Consider the following 16,315-nt stretch of genomic DNA (forward strand, 5'->3'; position numbering starts at 1 on the left):
GTTCAGTAGTTTTAGCGCGATGAGGTAACCGATAGGCGGGCAGACTAAGGGTACTTTCGCATTTCCAAATTTAATTAGTACGTAGAGATGAAATTATTTATATATAACGACATTGAAGTATTGCCTTTCCCCACTCCACTCCTACGCTTTTTCCAGGAATCTCCATCTTTCCCTACATCTGTGATACAACCGCCCTAAAAATAATTCAGTCGCACAAAAATGTAAATGTCCTTTTACTTGAAAATACGCTTGAGCGCTCATGTGGCGTAATAATCCATTTTGGGGTCACATAATTGGGGTACACTGGAAATTCATGTCTTTGCGGAATACGATCGTTAAGCCGGAAAATTGTTGCGTATTGTTGTATACCCTTAGGATATTTTAATTAAAATTGTAATATAAATATCCCTTTTGTTGATAAAACTACAAAGGCAAATAAATTAAACGATTCTATAAACAAAGCAAATGTGAGATTTCGGATGAAGCTTTCATTGTATTTGTATGTAACGAAATTTTAAGTCAAGAAAATGGTAATTTAACTTATAATTAATGACCTTGCTTAATGTAACTAGAATCATATCAAATTAGTATGAGATACAGTAGGGAATTATACGTGCAGATTTAATAACTTTATCGTATTAAATTACCTTTTTCATTAGTATTTATTTATTTAAACATCACTTTACTGTAGGTAGTAAAAATTACAGATCGCTTGTTTTTAATAAGAATTTATATTAATATTAATCAACGCATGATAAATTCTGTTCACATAAATACCGACATTTGTCACCTTAACACAAATGTGCAAAATTGTAAAAATATCTTTGACGTTGACTGTACTTTTCATTTTCACTCGGTTTATATTTAATCAACATACTTTATTTCTCATGATAGTAATCATTACATTACATCATATTAAAATGATTAAACATTTTTTACTGCAAAATCATGTTTAAGCATATTATAACAAATTCAAATAATTAAGTACCTAACTAATTATATAATATTTTGTTTTTAGTAGGTACGCGTTAACAGCCGTTGATTGGCGATTCAATTTAAATTACAAAATGCACAGCACGTTGGTAGTTACTAACCGCACACGTTTTGCCACAACATCGAAAGTGTATTACTATTAACATGTAAGGTCAGCATAAAAAATAAGCTAGGAAATACAATTTTCAGAACTTTGTTACTGTTTAAATTGACAGAAATGTCTGACATAGACATGAACTTTTTAAAATTAAACTACAACTTTTATAACTTTACGGTGTACAATAAAGAATATTTACTTACTTAAGTACTTATATAAGTAACTTTCTTGTTATAATATGACTGTTTATAAAATCAAATTATGAAAAAATGCTGGGAACCTCGAAATCATGGTAAAAGTTACACAACGAATGTATGAATTAAGCCTATTTACTTTTTAAAAGTAAATAGGTGTCTACCCATTTCCGATCGGCTTACTTTGCCCTTTGTGTAAAGTAAAGGCTAGATGGTGACCCCTATAAATCTCCCATTCGATCCTGTCAGAGGTCAACTAAGCCACAATACGCTTATAAAGCACAAGTAGAAGCGATTGTCAAAGATTCTGAAAAGCGAAGCAGTTCTGAAGAAGAAGAAAGAACGAGAGATGCATATTGTACATAATTATATCCTATTTAATAAAAATTACACGCTAGGTGTGGTAAAAACTTAAGTGTGAGTGTGAGAGTTTTAAAAAATGTTATAGGTAGGTATTTAACTTTATTTTTAATATAATAACGTAATATTTGGAGCATTCCACGGGCTGTCCCGTACAAACGCATTTTATTTCCTGTGTTGCGATTTTTTTTTCGGTATTTAAAGCAGGCGATTTTTTTGTGCATATTTTTGACCATTTGCCATAAAAAAGGAAACTCTTATACCTACAAATCTTTAGAAAATTCGCGGTTGAACGGGAAAAACAGTAGACTGCTCCATTTACTGAATACGAGTACATGGTGAGAACTGGATAAAGTTTCATTGCAGTAGATATTACGCGTTAACTTGCTGTCAAATCTAGACAGCTAAGTTACAACTACTACTTGACGGTCGATTGTACTTAAATTTGGTAGAGCTCTCGATGCAATATCAGGCATGATGAAATCGAGCAGACTTGACACTTGATCACCAAAACAACAAGAGTTTGGATACTTATGTTAAAATGGCATCAGTTAGTAGGTAGTAGGTAGAAAACTTTTGAAAGAAAAACACAGTCAGCTATAAGAACTTGTAACAAAAATTTCATAAGAAACATTTGACATTGTGTCACAGTATACATTTAACACCTAAAACACAAAATACAGTATCAAATTATACAATTCATATATATATATACTTATATAGTTTGAGTACGGTACAAATATGACGGCTAGATACGATATGAATTAGATATGTTCAAAAGTGACATTTCTTCAAACAAAAACTTCACTTTTTACACTGACATATCAAATCCATATCGTATCTAGCTGTATACCCGGTTTAAATCTTAACTTGGACCACGTCCATACAATCGTGAGGGGGTGAATTTTTGTATCGTACCCTCAGTTATGCTAATGCGCTGCGAGTGACCGGATTCAGCTGAACGAGCGAATATATTGCGGTCTCACTGTAACTATGAATAAATCTTTTAGCGTTATCGGTCTATTTGGCGACGGAACTTTAGCTTGAACTGTACTCTATGTGATGACTCGTGCGCTTTCGAATGGAGCCCAAACCGTGCGCGACCGGAGCCCGAGCCGAATATGCAAAGTTTAACTGGACTTATTGCGGCTGGCGCTTACGCTATTATTAACGCCGCTTCAATATTCAGCCGGGGCAATGGTACCTTTTGCCGTGGAACGTCACATATCTTTACTATTTCATATCTAGTGCATATATCTTATTAATTTCCCGTATCGCGCCGTAAATAGTGTTTGTAATATTAGCAAGTACGTTTTAATAAGTTTTTTGGCGATAATTTCTATCGTTGACTGTTGTTTCTTCATTTTTATCGTTGACTGTCTTTTGTTTCTACGGGAAACTTATAGGTACTCATCGAGACAATTCTAAAACACGATTAGGTTTAGTTTTTTTTTTATCATAGAGTTAATTATGACCACCTCCTGTCTCAATCATAAGATCAGCTCGATGGTATCATAATATTGCATTGTCACCCGACCTACATACATAATGCAAATTTTTAGCTTCATTGGAAGTCGGGAAGTAGGTCAAATTTAACATGCAAGATTTGTACTATAAGTAGTTCCATACTTAGATAGGTACAGTCAACTGCGAAATTGCATGTTTTAGTTTAGTTTTAGTTTATTTATCTCAATATACAATTTTCATACAGGTAAAATATACATACATTTCAGCTTGTACTACTTGTCGTATGATGATCGTTGACATGGAGAAATTATGAATGAATGTATTGATAAATTTGCCATGCACTTTTATGGCTGATGATATATGTACATATTTCAAGTTAATAAAAAGCTGGTAAAATATACCTATGTACACTTTTAAAATACATACTTACCTAATCATTTTATTTAAGTATTGTTTTACAACCATTTTTTTTTATAATATATTATTTATTATTTAGCTGGTAAAAACAGCATTTGCTCCAAAAAAGAGTCACAGTTTGCAGATACCTAGAGAATATCCCGTTACGCTCGAGTCGTGTAACAATACGTATGTATGAATCCCAAACGTTTAGTATTCCATAAATTTTATCTACATACTAAAGTTGACTCACGCTAGACCGGCCGGGCCGGGGCTTTCGGCGCTTCGTCTCCTATGGGAAGCACGACGTGATCACTGATCAGCCGTCATAAAAACCGGGCAATTGCGAGTCAGACTCGCGCACGAAGGGTTCCGTACCATAATGCAAAAAAAGGCAAAAAAAAAACGGTCACACATCCAAATACTGACCCCGCCCGACGTTGCGTAACTTGGGTCAAAAATCACGTTTGCTGTATGGGACACTTAAATCTTTATTTTATTCTGTTTTTAGTATTTGTTGTTATAGCGGCAACAGAAATACATCATCTGTGAAAATTTCAACTGTCTATCTATCACGTTTAGTGAGATACAGCCTGGTGACAGACGGACGGACGGACGGACGGACAGCAGAGTCTTAGTAATAGGGTACCATTTTACCCTTTGGGTACGGAACCCTAAAAATGTCATGTCGGACGTCTCGGCTCTGGCCCGGTCCGCTCTAGCATGTGACATCCTTTATTCAGCACTCTAGATTATTTCGAAGGAGCATAAAAAATCTTCACTGCAGTATTAGAAACTCTCTGAAAATTAAGGCGGTACCGCCGTAATAATATTATGCAGACGCCCGACGAAACGCGTGGTTAATAGCCATTTTTCAATCCGACTAACGGGGCTGAGCGACTACAGTCCCCTAAATCCTTGGATTAACTTTTTAAGGTTCCATATATTGTACTTGCAGATTCATTCTGGCATATTTGATTAGTCAACGTGCTAATCTTTTTGTTAGATAGGTAAGCTTGTAACGAAATGCTAAACTTGAATCACATTTAAAAACAAAAAACCTATTCGCTTTCATTTCCAGAATTTAATTTGCGGTCCTTTCAATAAACGTTTTCTTAAAAAATACTCATTGCACAAACCAAGACTACTTATATTATGTAATTGGCCCAATAGTACTTAGACAAGTTACATTTTCAAGATAGTTGAAATTCGACTTGTCACTATGACAATGTTCAAATTTCAAAGTTCAAATAAAAGTGAAATATGAAACCCTGTAATATTGTGCCAGTGAATTAGTGACGATTTATCTGTCATCAATATAAAAAAACCTCATAAAATGTCATATCATCATTAACAAGTAAATACATATTATGTTAATAAATTTCCAATTTAGCCGAAGAACCATCGCTACACAAAACGCTCGCCCTCACCAATTACGTGAATAAAATCATCATTCAGCGAATTGCAGAGGCAAAAACCGAAATGGCCTGAGTAGCATTTGACTAAATAAATTTACGTTTCCCATTTAGAGCCGGTGGCTTTTAGCTTTAAAGATATCCGCGAATAAAGGGAATATGGAAGCAGCGATATGGTTAAATAATGTTCATTTTTCTAATTGGTCTCATATAAAATTCAAACTAGCTGTTTAAAGGAATGAACAAATTAAAATTTACTTTTAATTTTTACTTATTCTTAATATTACAGAAAATATTTCCTGAAACAATATAGTTTAATTTAATTTAATATGCTTCACAATCCAGAAAAACGTATCAAACATACTTCAAATAGCCCGACTTACATGGAGAAAAATTAAATAACTTTTGTAATTCGATAATTTTTTGGTACCAAAATAAAAATAAAATAAAAATCATTCACACGTTTTAGGTAAAGACCTATTTTTACCATCTGTATCCATTGTATTATACAAATAAAGTTTAGCGTTACGTCATAGAATCTGGCATGAACACGAAAATGGCCATACTCCTTGTAGTAGTCGGATAAAAACTGTAAAAAGGCACATGTCGCCCGGACAGTCCGGGCATATCAAACATATTTTGCTCCACAAAAATAGGTCGCAGCCCAGAAAATGGCGAACTTTTGGCGCGCTGCATAAATAACTGTTTGCACAATATTACTCCGCTGGTGGAGAAATGTTACCAACATATTTCTTTTTTACACTACACTCCTAAACTGTAACTAGATTTTGGGATGTGTTAAAACTGCTATATGTTTTGCTAGTTTAAGTTTAATTTTACCCGTTATATTTTAGACTAACATTTGGAATAAAGGATATAGTGACCTGTAAATTTATTTGAAAGAGTTGACATGAGATTTGTATCAATTCGTCAAAAGACGTTTAGCGTCAATTCTTGACAAACCATCCATTTGTACGGCTTACCCGATTAAGAAGAAACTGGGTAGATAAATATCGGAAGAAATTATAATTACAGGTACGAAACGAACTACTAATTACCAAGCTGTTGTCAAAAACGATGCTTATGAAAATCATACCAAAATACAATTGAATATTTTACTTTCCACGTGGCCCGAAGTCGGGATTAATCGATTAAAAATAAATCCAGAGGATTTGACGTTTCCATTAGCAATTCACGTATGTGGCAGGATTAAAAATAACGGATTACTGTCCCACTTTTCAATTTCAGAACGGACTTTAAGTCAACCCTAATTCCACTGAACCGGCTTATCGAGCATTTTTAAAATCAACCAATCAGAACAGTATTCTGTGTTTTACTTCTGCTTTAAGCTCTTAACCTGTAGTAACTAAAAATTATATTTCTACCAATACTGATACTTCTTTTTTCTTTCTTGTTTGATTTTTTTTATTTGATGATAAATTTTATGCACTTTAACATAACGCATAAATTAACCGATATTTCATTAACGGCTCGTTTCGGGAAATGAATTAGAGATTCACTAGATATAATCGAATTCAAAAATACTACAAAAACTATCTGCCGTATTCGAACTTCAAGATATTCACAAGAGACGACACGTACTAGATCCATTCTAGATAGGATATAGTTTAGATATGAACTAGTTCTCTTTTTTGCAGCGCAATTCGGGCAACCAATGTCACTGTTACGTTAGATGAGTAAGATATCTATTAGATGTGAATTGGGTCTCTATGTCATATCCTGTGGAAATCTTTCAAGAGTATCTCCAGAATCGCGCAAATGTCAAATTTGACAGGTTAGATCTTAAACATATCGGTATCGTATCTTGGTGATGTCTAAAAGATATCTAATAGATGTCTATTTCAAAATCCGAATCGGGCCCTATGTTGAGGTCGAATGCTCGTAAAGTTAGACATACTTACCTATACTTTTAGTTCGGTGGCTGTCAAGCTCCTGTCAAGTTAGTGCCATGGTGTCAATATGGTGTCAATCCTGCAAGCCTATTACGGATCGCTTTATCCACATTTATCCACGCGATAAAACAACTGTCACTCTGCGGGATAGAAAGAGACGGACACCGTTTTATCACGCTGTCACGTAGACAAATACGACCATCATATCCGTACTGGATATCATTTTATTAATAAGTTTGTTTCCAGTGACTTTGTGATCAGAAAGACATCATCAATTTTATACATTACCTATGAAGATAGTGTGTGATTGCAGACATGATTGATCTCCATCCAACTCTTCAAATTATGTATGCATCTCTATTGCTTACATGATTTTTACATTTCTATTCCATTTTATTCTATTGTAATCTTAGTAAGCTTTATAAAATGTTATCATTTTTAGTATAATAATGACGTCACCCATTTTTCGCTAAATAAAATTTGATACCTATTGTGAGTTATAACAAGTAAATTTCAGATGAAATTCGAATGTTATATGAATTTGGACGACCTTTCTACCCACCTTTATGCTATATTAAAGGTATTGAAAAGGTTATACAAATTTTTCTAGTAACATTTATTTTTGTTAAAAACGTGCACACAGGGTACTAATTTAATCAAGGTATAAGGGTCAACTTGTACGCTCGCTGCCAGATTAGCTTGACACTCGACGACCAATTTGATTTCCCTATCATCTTGTTCACATGACCAGACAGAGGGAGGTAAACGGGCCAAATAAGACTGGTTGACGCGGGTACCTAAAGGGACAGCGCTTTCATGTAAAGAATCCAATTAGTTGGCGACAGGTGGGGCACAAGCTTATAACATAAACACATTGCCTAAGGAAGCAGAGGCTAAATGCTTTGGTCAGCTTTTAAAATGGGAGGATAAAATTTAGGTACGCTACCGTTGAGCGTTGCATAAGCACTTACTTAAGAATTAGAGGCAGCAAAATATACCTACTGCCGTATTCGAACTTCACTATATTCACAAGAGACGACACGTACTAGATTTATTCTAGATACGTTATATTTTAGATATCAACTAGTTCTCTTTTGCAGCGCAATTCGGGCAACTAATGTCACTTTTACGTTAGATAGAGTAAGATATCTATGTGAATTGGATCTCTAAGTCATATCCTGTGGAAATCGTTCAAGAGTATCTCCAGAATCGCGCAAATGTCAAATTTGACAGGTTAGATCTTAAACATATCGCGTATCTTGGTGAGGTCTACTAATAGATGTCTATTTCAAAATCCGAATCGGGCCCATACACAAATAATGTTATTACGAAGCGAAGGTGTTAACGTTTAGTTTAGAAAAAGTGATTAAGCCTTCCAGTGGCCACTCTCGCCTTGATTACTTAGTCCCTGTAATATGACTTTATATGACATATTTCAGACAAAACCTTCTATTTGTTTTTATTTAAACTTCTATAGTTTATTGCGTTATTTATAGGAAGCGCGATTATTATTATTCCCAACACAATAACAAGGCACCCATTATCTCGGAGCCGCAAAAAAATAAAGGAAAAGATTATCCACAATCGAAATATTTCACAAAGGAAAGCGGTTGCCCAATCAGAATTCTTCCATAACATTTCGCACAGCGTCACGGGGGAGGCAATCCTGGGAAGAAAAAGGAAATATTAAAATGCGAGACAATGAGCCGGGATATTGGTATTGGCTATTGGATTTTTGATAGAGTTTTGAATTTTAAAGAGGGTGCGTGGATATTTTTTTAGTATAGTGCTTATGCAAAGATTTAAGATGTTTATTTGTTAAATACAATTATTTAATCTACACAGTATTAAAAAAAATCGGATCGTATTTGCATACTTTTGTCAAAATAACTCTTCTCTTAGATGCTTATTTTACTATAGTAAAAGTAAAATACCTATTTAACGCTTAAGCTGAAGTAAACTCGAGACACCGTTATAGAATCGGGGAGCTGTGTACATATCCAATTAAATTTATACAGATTGTTCGAAAATTCCATTAAATGTTCCGGTACGACGACTGAAACAAACAGATTAAAAATGAATGAACGCTGCAACGTTTATACCTACTTTGCGTACAAGCCAGCTACTAGTTACAAAGTTGTTGCAATACTCGTACAAACTATAACCACCTAGTTATAGTTATGTACGAGTATACGGAAATAGTTTTTAAATTATTTACACACATATATTTCCCAACATATTGGATTAAGTGGAAATTTCCGACGCCATTGCATTTAAAACAGACGTGCGGCCCGATTCTAACTTTAAGATACGTCAACTAATAGATCTAGAAACGATATGGATTAGTTATGTCAGTGTCAAATGTGACGTTTCTTCAAACAAATACGTCACTTTTGACACTGACACATCTAATCCATATCGTTTCCAGATCTATTAATTGACGTATCTTAAAGTTCGAATCCGGCAGGTGGACAATCTTTAATGTACTTTTAATTCAGTAAACCAAGTGCGTCACCGTTGCGTTCCAAAGTATCCAGCAAAAATCTATTATTGCAAAGTTATGTAGCTTCTATCTGATTTGGAAAACACGAGGAAACCAACACACCACCGCGAATACTGATTTGTAGAGTGACACACACTTGTTTCAACCTTGTTTGCAAGTTTGTTTCAACTATCTAATCTTCCCAATCTTCCAGTGCCGCCACTTTACAAGTTTTCCTTTGTCATCTTATATTTCGGCGTGGCAACACTGCAACTGTTTGGTATAAACTGCGGAGTAACACGTGCAAAGCTTCCGCGACAAAGTGTTGCTGAATTGTGTAGAACGTTACGGTTTCATTGTTGTCAGTGCTTAATATTTGTAACTTGTAAATAAACCAAACCGACACGGTTATACTGAAACTTTATTTTATTTAGACGATATTGATAAAACTAGGTTTACTACCGTAAATAACTCTACCTAATAATTATAATATAAGTGTAAGAACACGATTCAAGAAATCAGATTTCAGATTGTCGTTGAATTTATTAAAATAATGTTATACATGATTATTGATTATTTTCTAAGCCTATTTTGCAGCCAGTGAATATAGGTTTACAAATTTCAACTTGAATTATTGTATGTATGAAACAGTGTACATGTTTCTTGTACCTATCACAAATATTCTTTAATTCTGTAATGTAGTGAACGAAGGTTGCTTGAAATTTGTAACTCGAAATACTCGCCTATTATTTATTCTTGTTTGTTTGTGACTTTCAAAATAGCCCTAACTCTAACTTGTTCGACCACTGAAAGTTAGAACCAAGCCGTACTTTAAGCCTTACTCGTGACTAAACTGTGTCGTTTGTGGCGTAACTCGCAACATTTGTTACTCCCAATCGAGATTTAAAACTTCCAGTACGAAAGTACCAGCTCTTTGTGTTGCAGAGTTGTTGGTAACTTAAAACTGTTATGCCGCTGTTTCTTCTTTGTTGCGTCATAATAAAGGAACGTGACCAAAATGATCCTCATATAACGCGGGCGATGAAAGTCAGTAGGTGTATAGAAAGTCAAGCATTAATGCCGTTATTAAATTATCAGCGTTAAGTGGGTATTGAATATTTTGTAGCAGAAAGCAACCAGTAGTATCTTTTTCAAAATTTGAATTCATAACGTTTTCAAGGGCCTCTGCTAGCTGGCGCGGTTACCGGGAGCGGGTGAGCAGGTTAAAGAAAAATAGTATACGTAACTGGCGCGTAGGCCATGCGAGGGATTTTAAGCCGACCACTGACTAACAGGCCGCCGGACGATATAGGCCTGTCAGTTAGACAGTTCCGAACAAAAATTTTACAGTTCCGAACAACTGACCGGCCGATATCGTCCGGTGGACTGTTAGTCAGTGGTCGGCTTTACTTACAATAGCACCCGCGATACCGCGTGCGTGCGTCCGCTGTATGCGCACCAGCTTGCGGGTGCCCTTAAGGATAAGTAATTTGATTTTTGTACCACTTAAAAACTTGTCATCGTGACAATCAATATGACAGTTACCGGGAGCGTCACAATATGTGTGAGAAGGTACAACTAAGTAGCAACGAAATTCCTTGCCTGTACATTTAGCATAAACATATTTGTATGCAAGGATGCCTAAATAACAGTTTTGCTTTATTTACAAAATTACTGCTTTTTTTTAAATCGCAAATCAATAAATTCATGATTAATAATGCGAGGAAGATAATGATGTTTAAGTTATCATAAATAAATAATACAAATCCCATCATAAGCTTTTCTCGTCTCATTAACTTGATCTGGCGCTTCGTTTTATCTACTATTTAATTATTAATCATCCGAGCAAAGCATCCCATCAAATCCGCAAGAAATTATCTTATCCACCTCCATAATTACACCGCACAGCATCCCTAGGGGTATTCTTGACATTTATCCTCAATGTAGTGGTCTAAGCTTACCATTTGCCTTGTGAGATTCACCAACGCAGCCATGCAAGTGCCGCCGACCTTATCATGATGAAGACAAGGGACATTTCTCTTTGTTTGTTAATGGGACAGTTTTGTAAAACTTTATCCGCTTTTCTCATGTTTGTATTCAGTACACTGTCCCTTTCTTTCGTGCTTCCTTTATGTTATCCTAAAAGAAAATTAATTAAGTGCTATTGTTCCCTTTGAGTGCCGTTTTGTACGCATCTGTGTGAGGTTTTTTTTTTGTTTTTTCCTTTGTTGAGAGAGGCTTGCGTCTTAACTGGGATTACTAGTTATTTTTGCGGTTATTATTATTTTCCCTTTTTAAGAATGTTCTTTTGAAGTAGGTTTCTTTTATTTTTAATTAAGTGTCACTGGCATAATCTGTTTAATCGTTCGTTACGCATTTTCATAAACATTTATACCTTATTAGGATGAATGATGATGATTTTGGGAATAAAAATCTAAAATAATTATGATGATTCTAGTAGAGATTATGTAATTTATTTATAAAGAATTAACTGTATTAAAATGAACAATATGTCACCATAACACAAAGGCAAAACGCCAGGATCGATTGTGGCATAACTAAAGCTCTTAAAAATATTTTTCAAAAATTCAGCGGGAAATTCTTCTCCATGTATGGTGATCTCTTTTTTTTTGTTTATACCGGGAATATATTATTTAAGCATACGCTCACTAACCTAAATTCCGCGCGCGTCGCGCGTCGCGGCATGATTGGCTGACGCCGCATTTTTCCCCACTGTCGCTTGGCGTGCTCCAATTTGGCCATATTTCCCCCTTTTGGTGGGAGAAAAAACATGTGCTGCTGAACTGACAGAATATAATAACAATAACTGTGCTTATTTTTCTGCGAGTTAGCTTGGGTGATAATTGTATTTATTTGAACCTGTAGGGCTAAGATGGTGGGCTCTTTATCATTTGTCACCACGTTCTGACAAATATGTAAGTGCGAAAGTGACGCGTTGCTTGACATGTGATAAAATGCGACCATGATACCGCTGCTGGACAACAAACATAATTACATATATAAACTGCCTATTAAACGCTATTTTATTGTATATATGGTAAGTTACATGGCTTTTAACAAATTTAGCATTTTTTATATTTTCGTAGAAATAACTTGTTTTCATCGTTTTATATTAAAACTTTTAAATTTTTAATAGTTACATCGAAAATAGTTCCCGAAATAACGGTTTTATTTTTAACGATGCAATCTAGTTTAGCAACGTGCTATGTAAGTCAAGCACTTGGCATAAAAAATAAAAGCGGAACTCTATTTTAGCGGAGTTAAAATAACGGCCGATAGCTTTTAGTAAACCCCTAGCTTCTGGAGGATCTGAACACACTTAGTTGCGGTCCTAAGATCTACTCCTAGTCCTAAGATCGTGTGTCATCGTACTTAATATAGAATGCTTAAAAGTGTGTTATGATCGAAAACAAATACCGAAAAAACTAAATAAAATTCAACTATTTATTTTTGAAAGTAATGTAGGTACATCTAAACTAAGCTGCATGTAGACTGATTTTAATCAGTTAGTACTATGTATAACTAAGTGTGGAAAGATGTTTTTCTCCACCAGAATTATTTCAGACTCTCCGCAAAAGCTCTTGAATTCAAATTTTATTACTTACCATTGTCGCAATACATCGTCAAAAATTGGAAAGAGGCACTTAAGTATTTTTTCCTATTTTATTATTAAAGTAAATATCGCCTACGGCTAAAGGCAGCTCACAAGTAGCAAACAAGCAACCCACACAAGGGTTTCCGTCCACCTTTTCATTATGAAACCCTAAAAAAGGGCGCACTTCTGGTGATAATCACGCCTCGGGCCGGCCGATAACCCTTACGCCGCCGGGCGTTCGGAAATCTTATGAGCACGGCTGCTTGGACCCCGGGGAGCGCCCCGGCACGTGAATAAGTTATAAGGGGCAGCGGGAGTGTTAATTGAATCATGTTGTTTTTCCTGTTTTGCGACACGCAATAACTTTTCCTGTTTTTAATTATATGATTTGTGACTTGGGCCAAATGTTGATTTGTAGAGGCTGTATATAGCAATCGACACTGGCTTGAGACATTCTCTTTGAATATAGAAAGCTCAAGTTTGAAGTATGTTCGAATTCAAACTTGAGAATTGTCAATCACTCTACTTCAATCATCCGTAACGACAAGTCATGTTTTTGTGAATACAATTAAATAAATAAAATAGATGTTTACAAACTAAAGTGCCTTCCAGTGATTAATAAAACCCTCCAAAGACCTCCTGTAGCGGCTCTACAGGTCATGGGTCCAGTAAATTAAATATAAATTATCTTTCTAAGTGTTTCAGGAAAACGATTCAGCTTTCGTACAAAAATATTTGCAGTAACAAGCATAGATACCGAGTTGTTGACAAAATAACGATAGCAACCAAACTGACGTTGAAGTAACCGTACGTATTTTTAAATCATGGAGAACCAGGACAGTTTAAATAAATTGAAATCAACCTCAACATATTCGACCTGGCGAAAACTGGCAAAATTATTTCTGGATGCCAAAGGAGTTGGAGAAGACAGTGCAGATAAAGGTAAAGCCGCAAAGGCAAAATATTTTATTTTAAAATCAATTGATGGGAATATCTTACATTATGTTATTAATTGCTCAACTACAAAGGATATTTTTGATAAGTTAGATGTTGTCTTCAATTACAAAGTGGAAAAAGACAGCCATCTTAAGGTAATTGAATTCTATAACTATAAATTCAGCGGAGATATACTTCAGGATATTAGCAAACTTCAAAATATGTGTTTTGAACTACAGTCTACCACAAATAAAATAAATGATGACATGCTTATACAAAAGATTTTAACAATTTTACCAGCCAATTTAAATTACTTTAGAACTGTATGGGAGGTAACTCCAAAATCTGACCAAACCATACTCACTCTCATTGAACGTATCCAAAGAGAACTTAAGCTATTTGAAAATAGTGCTTCAGAAATACACCCACAAATAGGAGAAGCCATGAAAAGTAATGAAAAGAAGTGCTTCAACTGTAACCAACCAGGTCATATTGCGAGATTCTGCGTTGATAAAAAGTGCACCATTTGCAACAAAAGTGGACACACTTCCAGTGAATGTTTTTCTACGAAAATATGTAGGAAATGTAATAGGAAGGGACACATTGAAAGATTTTGTCGCACTTTCAGCCTGGTGAGTGAACAAATAAAACACACAACTAATACTAAAGCAATAATTGATTCAGGTGCATCCTCACACATGTTTTACAATAATAACATTATAAATTTTACAGAAAATATAAATGTAGATATAAGATGTGCCAATGCAGAGAACCTCGTCGCTCAAGCCATAGGTACAGTTAACACAAATGGCTTTGAACTGGAAGATGTACTATATGTTCCTGCAATTTCTAGAAACCTGATATCTGTAAGTTCAATCACTGATCACGGAGCATCTGTACTCTTCGCTGGAAATAAGGTATCTGTAAAGAAACATAATAATATTATTCTTACTGGTTATAAAACTAGAAACGGTCTCTATGAAACAGAATTTTCTGCTAATAACGTTCGTGAGGTATTGTTTTCCGAGAATGTCGATATCTGGCATCGCCGGCTCGGTCACGTATCGGATGTGCCGCGTCTAGCTAAATTGGTAAACGGTATTAAAATTGGGGGGGCAAATCAAGAACATTTTTGCGAAATATGTGTTAAAGCGAAAATGACTAGAAAACCTTTTAAAAATAACAGTATTAAAGCTAAATTCCCTTTGGAAATTATTCATACGGATATTTGCGGTCCAATAGAAACTCCCACTTGGGATAACAAAAAATATTTTATTACTTTCCTTGATGACTTTACACATTTTTGTGTCGTTTATTTAATTACTTTTAAAAGTGAAGCCTTTGATAAAATAAAACAGTTTGTGACTTTAGCTGAAAAACATTTCAATACAAAAGTGAGAAAAATAAGATGCGATAATGGACGCGAATACTCGAACAATAATCTAATGTCTTGGTGCAACTCTAAAGGGATAATTCTAGATTTAACAATACCCTATACGCCGCAACTGAATGGAAAAGCGGAGAGACTGAACAGAACCCTGTTAGAAAGAACTAGAGCATTAATATTCGACGGGCGTGTTCCAAACTACCTATGGGGCGAAGCACTCGTAACTGCCAGCTTCCTAATAAATAGAAGCCCCACCGAAGGTAAAGACAAAACTCCAGCTGAGATGTGGTTCGGCGTCAAACCAAACGTATCGCATATACGAAGATTTGGTTCAACAGCCTTTTATAAAATAAACTCTGGTGTACGAAAGTTAGACGTTAGATGTAGTAAAGGAATTCTGATTGGCTATATCAGAAATGGTTACAAAATATGGGTGGATGAAACGAGAACAATTGTAAGAGCAAGAGATGTAAGAATAAATGAAGACGAGCAAGGAATATATCAAAATGAAGAAAATGATGAAAGCATTAGAGGTCTTTGGAAGATAGATGAAGAGGTTCAAGAGACGGTTAGGGAAGGCACAACACAAAATAAAGAAGTTAATAGACAGGAAGAAAATCAAGGTGGTAGAGTCAACAATAATGAAGATCGAGAAGGTGAAATGTTAAGAAATAGAATGAGAAGTAGAAACATGGAGAGTGTTCGAGAAGGCGATATTCATTTGAGAAGGTTGAGTAGTGAAACAAGTGAAGACGAAACAAATGAAGATGAAACAAATGAAGTTGAAAGAAATTAATTCGAAACAAATGACAATGAAACAAATAACAATGAAACAAATGAAGTTGAAAGAAATGAAAGTGAAACAAACCAAGAAGTAGAAGAAGAAGAAAGTAATGAAGAATACTATGATGGGAATGAAGAACCTGTTGATACTGAACTAGTTGAAAATCAAGTTGAAAGTAATCGTAATCGAAATAATGATAGTAATAATAATGAAAATAGAAGAGTTCAACCTGCCAGAGAACGTCGACTACCCGATAGATATAAAGATTATTTAAT

This window comes from Cydia fagiglandana, chromosome 2 (assembly GCF_963556715.1).
Source record: "Cydia fagiglandana chromosome 2, ilCydFagi1.1, whole genome shotgun sequence".
In the NCBI taxonomy this organism is placed as follows: domain Eukaryota; kingdom Metazoa; phylum Arthropoda; class Insecta; order Lepidoptera; family Tortricidae; genus Cydia; species Cydia fagiglandana.